The 6530-nt window shown below is 43.1% G+C and overlaps 1 long non-coding RNA gene across 1 annotated transcript in view; it reads right to left on the bottom strand.

Moving 5' to 3' along the window:
* Nucleotides 1–4972: 4972 nt before the first annotated feature.
* Nucleotides 4973–6530, bottom strand: part of LOC113619089 (uncharacterized) — a 41900-nt gene continuing 40342 nt past the window's right edge. Inside the window, exon 3 of the long non-coding RNA XR_003432277.1 lies at nucleotides 4973–6366. This is a non-coding gene — a long non-coding RNA (uncharacterized LOC113619089). The remainder of the gene's footprint in view (nucleotides 6367–6530) is intronic.

The raw sequence follows: 6530 nt of genomic DNA, 5'->3' as shown, positions 1-6530 counted from the left end.
CTTATACAAAGATAACTTCCACTACTAGGCACTCGGTAAGCCCTAAAGAAGTACTACAGCTAACAAATGCCAGAGGAGCTTTTCGGGTAACAGAGATCTCTGTGGGCTGGACGGACCAGGGAAGGCTGAGAAAAAGATAGAATCTAAGCAAATAAAGAGTAGTGAGAATGGAAAAGGACAATATACTAACAAAGGGGCCCAGATACTAAGACTCATGGCATACTCACAGCACTATGGGGAGACAGAAGGTGTGGAGGTGAAAATACAGGCCTTGAGGGAGAGAAAGGCAGGAAATAGCATTAGTTGAGTTTATAGGAAAGAAAACGTAGACCATTCACCATGTAATACTGAGCTCCAAGGAAACTGAGAAATCATTTTCATGTAATTTGGGGCAAGAGTCTTAACCTGTGCTTGCCTCAGTTTCCTTGTCTAGAAGCCGGAGTTAATAACAGTCATAATGACACTATCTTATAATGCATTAAACAAATATTGGTTGTCATCTGACCCAGGCCCCTCAGCTTACATTTTCATTTCATTTCATATACCATTTCTGTGTTGATTTAATCAGTCTCAACGTGCCATGTCTACGCAGTGAGGCTAGTACCCCCGAATCCAGCCCACAACGTGTCCTCTTTAAAAGGAATTGAAGGCAGTAAATTCTCCCCACTGGCCGGGAGGAGAGAAGAGGCCCTGAGAGAACAGGGATCCAGTTTCCCAAAAAGATCACACCATTTACCCACTGAGGTTCTGATCCAAGGGTGGCCATGGGAGAAAAGCATCATGGCGTCAGATCAGAGGGAACGCCCACCAGCACCTCGTCTCCCCGCGGCCAGCCAGCTCTCTGACTTACAGTTTGAGGTTGCTGATCAAATAGACCAAAGGCAGTGGATGCCTGGAACACGGACTCCCGCGTCTCGGGCTCCTCCAATGGCTCTGACAGCAGTAAAGTTACTCATTTTCCAACCTTGGCACCCTGTCAAGGGCCCCCAACAAGAGAGGAGACGCCCCTTTGCGCATTTCTTTCAGAGCATCTTGATTTTTTAGTAATGCCTCTCTCATCCCTGGAGCACATCAAGCCACAGACTCATGGAACCGCTTCCTTGCAACCCACTTCTTTTTGTTTACTTAAAGATTGTTTTCGTGACTTTTAAAAAGCCATGCTTGCATCTGGGATTTGTAATTCTAAGTCAGAGAAAGACAGTTGTTATGTATTGTTTAAAATTTGTTTAATAAAAAGGAATTTCTTTGAAAACATCAGGCCAAGCTTATGATGTAAATTTACCGTCTGTAAATTTACAGTGTAGTGACAGAAACTATAACACAGTATGTTAATTGATCAGTGTTGTAAGAAACATTCACTACAGCAATGAAAGAGTATATGGTGTTTTGTTTAAAAGATATTAACTCAAGATGAGAAATAAGATGTTTTTCTTTGGGGTAATTTTCCCTTTTATGGTTTTTTTTTTTCTTTTTGTCCATCTATATTTGCTAACTTTTCCATAACAAATATAAATGTCTTATATAATTAGAAAAGAAAAAGCAAATAAGATGTTGATAATACGACTTCAGACTACCCAGCAGGTGATCTTCAACTGAAAATTAGAAATTAATCCTGGCCTTTGGCAACGGTTCTTTAGAAAAGGAAGTGACATTTCAAAGGAGCACTTCTCTTGATGCACCGAGTCCGCAGTCTAGATTTCCATATGGCTCAAGCAAAAAGACAGCAGGAGACAGTAAGGTCTTTCAGAGACCTCACCTTGGTTCTGCATTACGTAAATGCTACCTAAGACTTTCTTTTTTCTTAATTTATTTGGTTGTACCAGGTCTTAGTTGAAGCACGCAGGCTCCTTGTTGTGGCATGTGAACTCAGGTTGCAGCATGCACATGGGATCTAGTTCCCTGACCAGGGATCGAACCTGGGCCGCCTGCATTGGGAACATGGAGTCTTAACCACTGCGCCACCAGGGAAGTCATTCTACCTAAGACTTTTCGTCATATAAAAGCAAATCCTGGGACTTAAAACCTAAAATGCTCCCTAGCATTGGGGAGAAACCACTTGGCGTAGTCCTCTATTCAGTGAAACATGTACTGAGGATCTATGCTGATCATTGTAGGGAAAGGAGGGCAGAAAACACAGCCCTCATTCTGAAACCAAGGAGGCTATGTCATAGAAGGGCAGATAAAACATGAACTGTACCATGAGAAAATGGCCCCATGACACAAGGTAAGACCATGATTAGTGCCATTCCCAGATGACTCTGGGCCTCGTTCTTCTGAGCACTTGGTGGGATTGTTCCTCCCTGCCTCTTTGAAGTTAGCTGGGGCATGAGATTTGCTTTGGCTATTGAAATGCATATCACTTCTGAGCAGCAGCTCTAAGAACTAATGCACAGCTCACTCCATCCCCTTCCTCTTGCCACATTGACTGTGCTATTCCAGTTAGTGACAGTTCCAGCAATATGAACATTCAAGGTCCCTGAATATGAACATTGTAGAGCAGAGTTCCTGCCAGCCTGATATGGACACGGAGTGTGAGCAAGAAATAAAATTTTGTGGTTTTAAAACACTAAGATTGGGCTTCCCTGGTGGCGCAGTGGTTAAGAATCTCCCTGCCGATGCAGGGGACATGGGTTCGAGCCCTGGTCTGGGAAGATCCCACATTACGTGGAGCATCAAAGCCCATGCACCACAACTACTGAGCCTGCGTTCTAGAGCCCGTGCTCTAGAGCTCGCGAGCCACAAGTACTGAGCCCTCGTGCCACAACTACTGAGCCCTCGTGCCACAACTACTGAAGCCCGCACGCCTAGAGCCCGGCTCCGCAACAAGAGAGGCCACCGCAATAAGAAACCTGTGCACTGCAGCGAAGAGTAGCCCCCACTCGCCGCAAGTAGAGAAAGCCTGTGCGTAGCAACAAAGACGCAACTCAGCCAAAAATAAATAATTTTTTTTAAAAAAAACAAAAGACACTAAGATTTGGGTTTGGTTTTTCCGGTAAAATAACCTCACTCATCCTGATTAATGCACAGTTAATTGTCACACCAATTCTGTTAGTTACTCTTATTATCTCCATGCTACAACTTTAGGAACTGAGCCATAAAGAAAAGAAGTTTCCCCATGGGAGGTCAAATGGGGATAGTTCCGAACCATAACCCATTTCGTATTTAAGGAAACTGAGTCTTATATATTAAATGGCCTGCCAAAGGTCACACAGACAATAAGTAAAAGGGTCATAGTCAAACCGGTTCTCTTCTCAGTGCCTCGCAGCAAGTGGTAATGGCCAAATGATTGGTTTAACAAGAGGTGGCCTAAGTAAGAAAGAACTCTAGACCTCAGAAATACGGCAGCTTTAGAAAAGAACTAGGATCTGAACTGGAGTCAGAATGGTCAAGTGTATTAAGCTGTGAACAGGCAGGAGAAACAGCGTCACGCCCAGGTAGAGATGTAGGGAGACCACTTGGCAACACTGGATCCAGGTCCCGATATAGGGGTGGTGGTAGAGGATTCTGAAAAGGCAATCTGGAGACAGATTATATAAATCCTTCAATGCCGTCCTTAGGAGTTTTGACCTATTTGCTGGCAACCGGGAGACACTGGATGACTTAAGGGAAGTGGTGGTTCAGTATATTAATTTACCAGTTAACCATTCAAGTGATACGTTTGAAGGGCCTGAATAGCATTTTAGCTTTTGCAATAGAGAGGAGAAGATCAATCTAATATACTTCATGGAGGAGGAATCCCAGGACCAGGCTAGTTGACTGATTAGAGGAGAGGCAGATGGGAATGAGTATGTAAATATCTGTGTTGAGTGGAATGCTGCTTTATAATTGCACCCATAGGGAATTTACTTAAATATCTAAGGCTATAAATTTACCAGATTCATCTATTTCACTAGCAGCTCAGACCTAGGAATTCTAGAAAAACAGACTGTAGGCATGGGTTTTCACGAAAGATTGGCTTGCCACTTACTACTTGTGTGACCTGGGAAACTTGGTTAAAGTTTTACAGATCTCAGTTACTGCATCTTTAAAATAGACGTAGTAAGACCACCTCAAGGGATTAAATACACAAGTACATATAAGGACCCTGCAAGGTTCCTGGTTCATAGCAGGCAACCAATAAACATCAGTTTCTTTCATTAGCATTACAAACTAGATGGAGGTCCATTCTATTATCCAGCATTGTTTAATACTCCCTAAGAACCCACAATGTGGATTTTATAAACCTTGACTCAGCTAAACTACTTTGCAAAATTCTACTCATTTTTCTTATTTTTTTTTCTAAAATCTCTTACTATTAACTTACTATGACTATTTATACTTTAAAAATTGAAAAGTTTAGACATCATGGTAAAGTTGCTCCTTGACAACTTGGTGACATAGAAAGAACTGAATTAAGAACTACAAAAGGTCATTAAGCCTTTCTCCAGTTTAGAGGATATTCCACAACAGACATTGACCATCCTGAGCAGAATGAGGACCTAGGAGAAGAGGCTAGAAGTCCTACAACTTCCTTCAGCCACACATTCAAGACTAACAATACGGGGCTTCCCTGGTGGCGCAGTGGTTGAGAGTCCGCCTGCCGATGCAGGGCACGCGGGTTCCTGCCCCGGTCCGGGAAGATACCACATGCCGCGGAGTGGCTGGGCCCATGAGCCATGGCCGCTGAGCCTGCGCGTACGGGAGCCTGTGCTCCGCAACGGGAGAGGCCACAACAGTGAGAGGCCCGCGTACCACAAAAAAAAAAAAAAAAAAAAAGACTAACAATACTTCACTGTGAAAGATCAATCTCTCTCTAATATTTATGATAACCTATGACTGCCACCTCTTTCCCCAACCCTGATGCACATTAAGTTGGGCAGAGAAATGTTTAAAAGAGTGGTGGTCACACCATAGCAAAGGCGGCTAATACTCTGATCCACTACCATATTATCACACACAAAACCTCTTTCCAAGGAAGTGGTGTCTGGGGAAGACAGCCTTTCAACAGGAGAGACATACCTCCTGGAACATACTAAAACTCCTGTGCTAGAGAGTGAGTTCAGGCTTACATGTACTGAACATTAAGTAAATATACATTGTAAATATCTTGTTTTCCTATGCATTTTATTATTTCTCATAATAACATCAATAAATAACTGCTATCCATGTTTTAGACACTATTTTTAGCACTTACAAAGTAAACATACTTTTAAATTCTTTGGTATTGTAGGAAGGATTTCCAGAAATTATGCTGACACTAGCACTGTATGTTGTTCTGTTGTATCAAGTATAACTTTCTCAGAGCCTTGAGAAGTTCTCAGTTTCTAGGGCTACAGCATAAAAGAGCGCCAAGAAATATTACAAGCTTAATTCATGTTTGAGCAATCAGTGGACATGGAGGTAAATAATTTTGCTAACACAATAATTTACAATAATTAAATAAGTTTATAATAATTTTATAACACAAATTCCCTGGCCAAATAAAATAAAATAAATAAATACCTCAAATACCTTTCCATGCCTGAAGTTAAAAAGGCAACCAACCGCTATGGTGCATGCACCCAGAGATTCACTCACTGTGTGCATCTTACATCTTAGAACTGAGCTGCAATCTTGGTGCTGAGCTGCAATCTTGGTGCTGAGCTGCAATCTTAGAGCTGAGCTGCAATCTTAGAGCTGAGCTGCAATCTTGGTGCTGAGCTGCAGTCTTAGAGCTGAGCTGCAATCTTAGAGCTGAGCTGCAATCTTGGTGGTGAGCTGCAATCTTAGAGATGAGGTGCAAACTTGGTGCTGAACTGCAATCTTAATGCTGAGCTGCAATCTTGGTGCTGAGCTGCAATCTTGGTGCTGAGCTGCAGTCTTGGTGCTGAGCTGCAGTCTTAGAGCTGAGCTGCAGTCTTAGAGCTGAGCTGCAATCTTGGTGCTGAGCTGCACTCTTGGTGCTGAGCTGCAATCTTAGTGCTGAGCTGCAGTCTTAGAGCTGAGCTGCAATCTTGGTGCTGAGCTGCAATCTTAGTGCTGAGCTGCAATCTTAGTGCTGAGCTGCACTCTTAGTGCTGAGCTGCAGTCTTAGAGCTGAGCTGCAATCTTGGTGCTGAGCTGCACTCTTAGTGCTGAGCTGCAGTCTTAGAGCTGAGCTGCAGTCTTAGTGCTGAGCTGCAGTCTTAGAGCTGAGCTGCAATCTTAGAGCTGAGCTGCAATCTTGGTGCTGAGCTGCAGTCTTAGTGCTGAGCTGCAATCTTAGAGCTGAGCTGCACTCTTGGTGCTGAGCTGCAATCTTAGAGCTGAGCTGCAATCTTGGTGCTCAGCTGCAATCTTGGTGCTGAGCTGCAATCTTGGTGCTAAGCTGCAATCTCATCTTTCCTCAGCACAACAACGTTTTCTTCCCTAGACCCCGACGTGTTGAAGAATAAAGAATCAGGTCACCATTTCCTCTGAATACCAAAATTTCACAGCCTAGCCACTCTTGTTCACTGTGGTCCAAAGCACAGTTAGAAATATGCAGCAAAAAAAAAAAAAAAAAAGCAATATGCAGCAAATTTTATCAGCAT

The sequence above is a fragment of the Aethalodelphis obliquidens genome, unplaced genomic scaffold, assembly GCF_003676395.1.
Source record: "Aethalodelphis obliquidens isolate GAN/ISIS:26980383/991018 unplaced genomic scaffold, ASM367639v1 scaffold6, whole genome shotgun sequence".
In the NCBI taxonomy this organism is placed as follows: Eukaryota; Metazoa; Chordata; class Mammalia; order Artiodactyla; family Delphinidae; genus Aethalodelphis; species Aethalodelphis obliquidens.
This window is presented reverse-complemented; position numbering and strand designations above follow the sequence as displayed.